Source organism: Syngnathus leptorhynchus, unplaced genomic scaffold (assembly GCF_054491065.1).
Source record: "Syngnathus leptorhynchus isolate UIUO unplaced genomic scaffold, UIUO_Slep HiC_scaffold_792, whole genome shotgun sequence".
NCBI classification, from domain to species: domain Eukaryota; kingdom Metazoa; phylum Chordata; class Actinopteri; order Syngnathiformes; family Syngnathidae; genus Syngnathus; species Syngnathus leptorhynchus.
This window is the reverse complement of record NW_028232628.1, coordinates 1-10,000: the sequence shown is the minus strand read 5'-3', so window position 1 is coordinate 10,000 and position 10,000 is coordinate 1.

Genomic DNA, 10,000 nt, shown 5'->3' with positions numbered 1-10,000 from the left:
GCCGGCCGCGGTTCGCGGGGGCTCTAGGTGGTCTGACGCTGCCGCGGGGTGAGATGGATCGGGCTGGACCCGGCGCAGCCGAAGCCGAGGACGCGGAACCTCGAATGCGACCCTCGCGGACCCCTAAACGAGAGGAGCTGCGCCCGGCCTCGTAAGACACCTCTTCTCCGGTGCTAGGTCGACCCCGACGCCGCTGGCCGCCGCCGCCGCCTTGCCGCTATCCCTCCGCACGTTTGGGGCCGGTGGCGACCCGCAGGACGGCCGACAACTCGCTCGTTTGGCGGGGCGATGCAAGGTTAGGCGAACTGGGCGGTAACTCGGGTTAGTCGAGGGGACTTCGCGGTGGACAGGGGGGTGCGAATCCGGCCGGGCGGCCCTTCGATGGAGCCTGGTGCAGGGACATTCAATGGGATGAGCCGCGCTCGCCGCGGAACCTTCGAGCGCCGCTACTCAGCAAGTAAACGAGAGGGAGCTGCGCCCGGCCTCGTAAGACGCCTCTTCTCCGGTGCGAGCGCCCCGACGCCGCTGGCCGCCGCCGCCGCCTTGCCGCTATCCCGCCGCGCGTTTGGGGAGGGAGGGCGACCCGTAGGACGGCCCGCCGACTACACGACCGTTTGGCAGAGCGAGTGCAAGGTTAGGCGAGCTGGGCGGTAACTCGGGTTAGTCTGGGGAGACTCGCGGTGGACAGGGGGGCGCGAATCCGGCCGGGCGGCCCCATCGATTAAGCATTGGTAGGGAGCCGAGGATGAGCCGTGCGAAGTGGCCTCGGAGGCGGTCCGTGGGGGACGACGGGGGGGGACGGGCGTCGGCCCTCCGGCCCGAGCAGAGAACGTTCGGTCACCCAAGCGGGAATCTGCGCCCCGGCCCGAGTCGGACTCGGTCGGTGCGGCCCGCTGAGGCCCTCAACTATTCCCGTACGCGGGGGTCGGGAGCTGCGGCGCTGCGCCGGCGACTTACCCGCGCGAGGCACGCACTGCGTGCGGCCAGGATGCGGAGTTGGATCGGCGCTGGTTGGGAACCCTCGGGGAACGAAGGCGGACGGCGGCCAGCCGGCGCCGACGAACCCGTCGGGGAGGGGGCTGGTGGCAGGCGCGATCGGCACTATTGCTGACTGCCGGGAGGGAAGCTGCGCCCCGGCCGAGTCAGACTCAGCCGTTGCGGCCCCCCCGAGCCCGCAGCGCGTAGCGCGGAAGCCATACGCCCCCCCGATGCGGAGCGACAGACGCCCCCGCGACCGCGGTTGGTCGGGAAGGCTTTTCGGATAGAGGTCGGACGGTGTGTGTGGACGGCTTCCCGTGGTGCCGCCGCTATCAAGCCGGAGGGTTTGAGAAACGACATTCGCGGAAGGACCGGCGCGGCCGGCGGACGCTCGCACGCGCGGCGCCCGACACTCAGCCGCTCGCTCGGCCTCCGTGGATCGTGGCTAGGTGGGATGGATGCCAAACCGGGTCGTCTCGGTCTCGCCGCAGTACGGTCGCGCCGGGGCCTGCGGGGCGGCGCGGGGAGCGCACGCTCACGCGGCGGCCGGGGCGCTAGAGTGCGACCTGCAGTGGGTAGGAACCGTCCACCCGACGTCGGACGAGCCGAGGCCGATGGAGGCCCTACCAAGGCGGGTCATGAGTGCCAGTCGGTCAGTTGGGTGAGGGTGTACTCGGAGGCCCGCCGGGAGCAGACGGGCGACCGGGGATGGGGGGCGTACGCGGGCGGGCGCCGGGAGAAGACGGCCCGTCCGGGGTCGAATCTCGGCCTGTGTTTTCGGAGCCGGCCGGGCATCACGCTCCCTCCTTGGATGGACAACATTCGTAGTTGACACTTTGTGTCATTTTATCCGAGCGGGCGGGCGCCTCGAGAGGCGGACCGTCCGGGGCGACTCTCGGCCTGTGTTTTCGGAGCCGGCCGGGCCTCACGCTCCCTCCTTGGATGGACAACATTCGTAGTTGACACTTTGTGTCATTTTATCCGAGCAGACGGGCGCCGCGAGGCGGACCGTCCGGGGCGACTCTCGGCCTGTGTTTTCGGAGCCGGCCGGGCATCACGCTCCCTCCTTGGATGGACAACATTCGTAGTTGACACTTTGTGTCATTTTATCCGAGCGGGCGGGCGCCTCGAGAGGCGGACCGTCCGGGGCGACTCTCGGCCTGTGTTTTCGGAGCCGGCCGGGCCTCACGCTCCCTCCTTGGATGGACAACATTCGTAGTTGACACTTTGTGTCATTTTATCCGAGCGGGCGGGCGCCGCGAGGCGGACCGTCCGGGGCGACTCTCGGCCTGTGTTTAAGGAGCCGGCCGGGCATCACGCTCCTTCCTTGGATGGACAACATTCGCAGTTGACACTTTGTGTCATTTTATCCGAGCAGACGGGCGCCGCGAGGCGGACCGTCCGGGGCGACTCTCGGCCTGTGTTTTCGGAGCCGGCCGGGCATCACGCTCCCTCCTTGGATGGACAACATTCGTAGTTGACACTTTGTGTCATTTTATCCGAGCGGGCGGGCGCCTCGAGAGGCGGACCGTCCGGGGCGACTCTCGGCCTGTGTTTTCGGAGCCGGCCGGGCCTCACGCTCCCTCCTTGGATGGACAACATTCGTAGTTGACACTTTGTGTCATTTTATCCGAGCGGGCGGGCGCCGCGAGGCGGACCGTCCGGGGCGACTCTCGGCCTGTGTTTAAGGAGCCGGCCGGGCATCACGCTCCTTCCTTGGATGGACAACATTCGCAGTTGACACTTTGTGTCATTTTATCCGAGCAGACGGGCGCCGCGAGGCGGACCGTCCGGGGCGACTCTCGGCCTGTGTTTTCGGAGCCGGCCGGGCATCACGCTCCCTCCTTGGATGGACAACATTCGTAGTTGACACTTTGTGTCATTTTATCCGAGCAGACGGGCGCCGCGAGGCGACCGTCCGGGGCGACTCTCGGCCTGTGTTTAAGGAGCCGGCCGGGCATCACGCTCCTTCCTTGGATGGACAACATTCGTAGTTGACACTTTGTGTCATTTTATCCGAGCGGGCGGGCGCCGCGAGGCGGACCGTCCGGGGCGACTCTCGGCCTGTGTTTAAGGAGCCGGCCGGGCATCACGCTCCTTCCTTGGATGGACAACATTCGCAGTTGACACTTTGTGTCATTTTATCCGAGCAGACGGGCGCCGCGAGGCGGACCGTCCGGGGCGACTCTCGGCCTGTGTTTTCGGAGCCGGCCGGGCATCACGCTCCCTCCTTGGATGGACAACATTCGTAGTTGACACTTTGTGTCATTTTATCCGAGCAGACGGGCGCCGCGAGGCGACCGTCCGGGGCGACTCTCGGCCTGTGTTTAAGGAGCCGGCCGGGCATCACGCTCCTTCCTTGGATGGACAACATTCGTAGTTGACACTTTGTGTCATTTTATCCGAGCGGGCGGGCGCCGCGAGGCGGACCGTCCGGGGCGACTCTCGGCCTGTGTTTAAGGAGCCGGCCGGGCATCACGCTCCTTCCTTGGATGGACAACATTCGCAGTTGACACTTTGTGTCATTTTATCCGAGCAGACGGGCGCCGCGAGGCGGACCGTCCGGGGCGACTCTCGGCCTGTGTTTTCGGAGCCGGCCGGGCATCACGCTCCCTCCTTGGATGGACAACATTCGTAGTTGACACTTTGTGTCATTTTATCCGAGCAGACGGGCGCCGCGAGGCGGACCGTCCGGGGCGACTCTCGGCCTGTGTTTAAGGAGCCGGCCGGGCATCACGCTCCTTCCTTGGATGGACAACATTCGCAGTTGACACTTTGTGTCATTTTGTTCGGCCTGTGTTTAAGGAGGCAGCCGTCCTCCACTCGGTCCGTGTTTAAGGAGCGACACTCGCGCTCCGGTTCGGCCTGTATTTAGGGAGGCGGCCGTCCTCCGCTTGGTCTGTGTTAAGGGCGACACTCGGTCCATGTTTGAGGAGCCTGGCCCTGACGCTCCTCTCCGGCCTGTGTTTAAGGAGGCGGCCGTCCTCCCCTTGGTCTGTGTTAAGGGCGACACTCGGTCCATGTTTGAGGAGCCTGGCCCTGACGCTCCTCTCCGGCCTGTGTTTAAGGAGGCGGCCGTCCTCCCCTTGGTCTGTGTTAAGGGCGACACTCTGTCCATGTTTGAGGAGCCTGGCCCTGACGCTCCTCTCCGGCCTGTGTTTAAGGAGGCGGCCGTCCTCCCCTTGGTCTGTGTTAAGGGCGACACTCGGTCCATGTTTGAGGAGCCTGGCCCTGACGCTCCTCTCCGGCCTGTGTTTAAGGAGGCGGCCGTCCTCCCCTTGGTCTGTGTTAAGGGCGACACTCGGTCCATGTTTGAGGAGCCTGGCCCTGACGCTCCTCTCCGGCCTGTGTTTAAGGAGGCGGCCGTCCTCCCCTTGGTCTGTGTTAAGGGCGACACTCGGTCCATGTTTGAGGAGCCTGGCCCTGACGCTCCTCTCCGGCCTGTGTTTAAGGAGGCGGCCGTCCTCCCCTTGGTCTGTGTTAAGGGCGACACTCGGTCCATGTTTGAGGAGCCTGGCCCTGACGCTCCTCTCCGGCCTGTGTTTAAGGAGGCGGCCGTCCTCCCCTTGGTCTGTGTTAAGGGCGACACTCGGTCCGTGTTTAAGGAGCGGCCCTCGCGCTCCGGTTCGGCCTGTATTTAGGGAGGCGGCCGTCCTCCGCTTGGTCTGTGTTAAGGGCGACACTCGGTCCGTGTTTAAGGAGCCGGCCCTGACGCTCCTCTTCGGCCTGTGTTTAAGGAGGCGGCCGTCCTCCACTTCCTTCCATGCACCACCACATTCGCAGTTGACACTTTGCCATTTTTTCAGAGAGGTGACACTTAGTCGTTTTTTCGAAAGTTGACACTTAGTCGTTTTTTCGAAAGTTGACACTTTGCCGTTTTTTCAGAGAGGCGACACTTAGTCGTTTTTTCGAAAGTTGACACTTAGCCGTTTTTTCGAAAGTTGACACTTAGCCGTTTTTTCGAAAGTTGACACTTAGCCGTTTTTTCGAAAGTTGACACTTAGTCACTTTTTCGCCACAGTGACACCTCCAGCGCGTGCCACGGCGCTTTTCAGGTCTTCTATCCGACCTTGTGCTGTCGAGGACGGCGTGTCCGACGCCGTGGGGAGACCAGCACCATCTCCTCCATACTCGTAAACGGGGTGCTTTGGAAAACGGGGGGAAAGTCGATGAGTACACTGACTACTGGGACCATTTCATTGTACTCTGGCGCACCTGAAGACCAAAAAAGGTACTGCACCTTAGCCCGGGTACCTCACCCCCTGGTACCTCGAGGAGAACTTAGAAAAATTTCGACAAATTTTTGGTGAGCTCCAGGGAGAGAGGCTGATTTTTCGCTTTTTGAGGCCGACCGCCGAACCGGCGCGGGGCGGACTCACAAGCCCCGCAGAGCCGTGGGCACTTAGTCGTTTTTTCAGAGAGGCGACACTTAGTCGTTTTTTCAGAGGCGACACTTAGTCGTTTTTTCGAAAGTTGACACTTAGCCGTTTTTTCGAAAGTCGACACTTAGCCGTTTTTTTGGAAAGTTGACACTTAGTCGTTTTTTCGAAAGTTGACACTTAGTCGTTTTTTCGCCACAATTGGCTCTGAGCTCCAGGGGGAGAGCCTGGTTTTGCCTTATTTCAGGCCGGCTGGGGAACCGGCGCGGGTCGGATGCACGAGCCCGGCAGAGCCGTGGGCACTTAGAAAATTTTCGCCGATTAAGCTGGGACCTCCAGGCGGAGACCGGCATTCCTCGTCCTCGGGGTTCGACCCAGGAACCGGCGCTGGGCAGACGCCGTAGCCACGCAGAGCCGTGGGCACTTAGAAAATATTCGCCAAGTTGGCTCTGAGCTCCAGGCGGAGAGGCTGGTTTTGCCTTATTTCAGGCCGGCTGGGGAACCGGCGCGGGTCGGATGCACGAGCCCGCAGAGCCGTGGGCACTTTGCCATTTTCTCAGAGTCGACACTTAGTCGTTTTTTCAGAGAGGCGACACTCTGTCGTTTTTTCGAAAGTTGACACTTTGCCGTTTTTTCAGAGAGGCGACACTTAGCCGTTTTTTCGAAAGTTGACACTTAGCCGTTTTTTCGAAAGTCGACACTTAGCCGTTTTTTCAGAGATGTGACACTTTGCCGTTTTTTCGAAAGTCGACACTTAGCCGTTTTTTCAGAGATGTGACACTTAGAAACTTTTTGCCAAGTTGGCTGTGAGCTCCAGGAGGAGACCGTTATTTTTCGTCATTCGAGGCCGACTGCGGAACCGGCGCTGGGCGGACGCCAAAGCTCGGCAGGGCCGTGGGCACTTAGAAACTTTTTGCCAAGTTGGCTGTGAGCTCCAGGAGGAGACCGTTATTTTTCGTCATTCGAGGCCGACTGCGGAACCGGCGCTGGGCGGACGCCAAAGCTCGGCAGGGCCGTGGGCACTTAGAAACTTTTTGCCAAGTTGGCTGTGAGCTCCAGGAGGAGACCGTTATTTTTCGTCATTCGAGGCCGACTGCGGAACCGGCGCTGAGCGGACGCCAAAGCTCGGCAGGGCCGTGGGCACTTAGAAACTTTTTGCCAAGTTGGCTGTGAGCTCCAGGAGGAGACCGTTATTTTTCGTCATTCGAGGCCGACTGCGGAACCGGCGCTGGGCGGACGCCAAAGCTCGGCAGGGCCGTGGGCACTTAGAAACTTTTTGCCAAGTTGGCTGTGAGCTCCAGGAGGAGACCGTTATTTTTCGTCATTCGAGGCCGACTGCGGAACCGGCGCTGGGCGGACGCCAAAGCTCGGCAGGGCCGTGGGCACTTAGAAACTTTTTGCCAAGTTGGCTGTGAGCTCCAGGAGGAGACCGTTATTTTTCGTCATTCGAGGCCGACTGCGGAACCGGCGCTGGGCGGACGCCAAAGCTCGGCAGGGCCGTGGGCACTTAGAAACTTTTTGCCAAGTTGGCTGTGAGCTCCAGGAGGAGACCGTTATTTTTCGTCATTCGAGGCCGACTGCGGAACCGGCGCTGGGCGGACGCCAAAGCTCGGCAGGGCCGTGGGCACTTAGAAACTTTTTGCCAAGTTGGCTGTGAGCTCCAGGAGGAGACCGTTATTTTTCGTCATTCGAGGCCGACTGCGGAACCGGCGCTGGGCGGACGCCAAAGCTCGGCAGGGCCGTGGGCACTTAGAAACTTTTTGCCAAGTTGGCTGTGAGCTCCAGGAGGAGACCGTTATTTTTCGTCATTCGAGGCCGACTGCGGAACCGGCGCTGGGCGGACGCCAAAGCTCGGCAGGGCCGTGGGCACTTAGAAACTTTTTGCCAAGTTGGCTGTGAGCTCCAGGAGGAGACCGTTATTTTTCGTCATTCGAGGCCGACTGCGGAACCGGCGCTGGGCGGACGCCAAAGCTCGGCAGGGCCGTGGGCACTTAGAAACTTTTTGCCAAGTTGGCTGTGAGCTCCAGGAGGAGACCGTTATTTTTCGTCATTCGAGGCCGACTGCGGAACCGGCGCTGAGCGGACGCCAAAGCTCGGCAGGGCCGTGGGCACTTAGAAACTTTTTGCCAAGTTGGCTGTGAGCTCCAGGAGGAGACCGTTATTTTTCGTCATTCGAGGCCGACTGCGGAACCGGCGCTGGGCGGACGCCAAAGCTCGGCAGGGCCGTGGGCACTTAGAAACTTTTTGCCAAGTTGGCTGTGAGCTCCAGGAGGAGACCGTTATTTTTCGTCATTCGAGGCCGACTGCGGAACCGGCGCTGGGCGGACGCCAAAGCTCGGCAGGGCCGTGGGCACTTAGAAACTTTTTGCCAAGTTGGCTGTGAGCTCCAGGAGGAGACCGTTATTTTTCGTCATTCGAGGCCGACTGCGGAACCGGCGCTGGGCGGACGCCAAAGCTCGGCAGGGCCGTGGGCACTTAGAAACTTTTTGCCAAGTTGGCTGTGAGCTCCAGGAGGAGACCGTTATTTTTCGTCATTCGAGGCCGACTGCGGAACCGGCGCTGGGCGGACGCCAAAGCTCGGCAGGGCCGTGGGCACTTAGAAACTTTTTGCCAAGTTGGCTGTGAGCTCCAGGAGGAGACCGTTATTTTTCGTCATTCGAGGCCGACTGCGGAACCGGCGCTGGGCGGACGCCAAAGCTCGGCAGGGCCGTGGGCACTTAGAAACTTTTTGCCAAGTTGGCTGTGAGCTCCAGGAGGAGACCGTTATTTTTCGTCATTCGAGGCCGACTGCGGAACCGGCGCTGGGCGGACGCCAAAGCTCGGCAGGGCCGTGGGCACTTAGAAACTTTTTGCCAAGTTGGCTGTGAGCTCCAGGAGGAGACCGTTATTTTTCGTCATTGGAGGCCGACTGCGGAACCGGCGCTGGGCGGACGCCAAAGCTCGGCAGGGCCGTGGGCACTTAGAAACTTTTTGCCAAGTTGGCTGTGAGCTCCAGGAGGAGACCGTTATTTTTCGTCATTCTAGGCCGGCTGCAGAACCGGCGCGGGTCGGATGCACGAGCCCGCAGAGCCGTGGGCACTTTGCCACTTTTTCGCCACAATTGGCTGTGAGCTCCAGGAGGAGACCGTTATTTTTCGTCATTCTAGGCCGGCTGCAGAACCGGCGCGGGTCGGATGCACGAGCCCGCAGAGCCGTGGGCACTTTGCCACTTTTTCGCCACAATTGGCTGTGAGCTCCAGGAGGAGACCGTTATTTTTCGTCATTCTAGGCCGGTTGCAGAACCGGCGCGGCTCGGATGCACGAGCCCGCAGAGCCGTGGGCACTTAGAAAATTTTCAGAGAGGCGACACTTTGCCATTTTTTCAGAGAGGTGACACTTAGTCGTTTTTTCGAAAGTTGACACTTAGCCGTTTTTTCGAAAGTTGACACTTAGTCGTTTTTTCGAAAGTTGACACTTAGTCGTTTTTTCGCCAAAGTGCCCACCTCCAGCGCGTGCCACGGCGCTTTCCAGGTCTTCTATCCGACCTTGTGCTGTCGAGGACGGCGTGTCCGACGCCGTGGGGAGACCAGCACCATCTCCTCCATACTCGTAAACGAGGTGCTTTGGAAAACGGGGGGAAAGTCGATGAGTACACTGACTACTGGGACCATTTCATTGTACTCTGGCGCACCTGAAGACCAAAAAAGGTACTGCACCTTAGCCCGGGTACCTCACCCCCTGGTACCTCGAGGAGAACTTAGAAAAATTTCGACAAATTTTTGGTGAGCTCCAGGGAGAGAGGCTGATTTTTTGCTTTTTGAGGCCGACCGCCGAACCGGCGCGGGGCGGACTCACAAGCCCCGCAGAGCCGTGGGCACTTAGTCGTTTTTTTCGAAAGTTGACACTTAGCCGTTTTTTCGAAAGTTGACACTTAGCCGTTTTTTCGAAAGTCGACACTTAGCCGTTTTTTCGAAAGTTGACACTTAGTCGTTTTTTCGCCGATTTTGCTGGGACCTCCAGGCGAGGACCGGCGTTTTTCGTCTTCCGGGTCCGACCCGGGAACCAGCGCCTGAGCGGACACATTCGCTCGCTAGTGCCGTTGGCACTTAGAAAATTTTTCGTTTGTCATGAGCTCCGGGCGAGGACCGGCGTTTTTCGTCTTCCGGGTTCGACCCGGGAACCAGCGCCGAGCGGACACATTCGCTCGCTAGTGCCGTTGGCACTTAGAAAATTTTTCGTTTGTCATGAGCTCCGGGCGAGGACCGGCGTTTTTCGTCTTCCGGGTTCGACCCGGGAACCAGCGCCGAGTGGACACATTCGCTCGCTAGTGCCGTTGGCACTTAGAAAATTTTTCGTTTGTCATGAGCTCCGGGCGGAGACCGGCGTTTTTTCGTCTTCCGGGTTCGACCCGGGAACCAGCGCCGAGCGGACACATATCGCTCGCTAGTGCCGTTGGCACTTAGAAAATTTTTCGTTTGTCATGAGCTCCGGGCGGAGACCGGCGTTTTTCGTCTTCCGGGTTCGACCCGGGAACCAGCGCCGAGCGGACACATTCGCTCGCAAGTGCCGTTGGCACTTAGAAAATTTTTCGTTTGTCATGAGCTCCGGGCGGAGACCGGCGTTTTTCGTCTTCCGGGTTCGACCCGGGAACCAGCGCCGAGCGG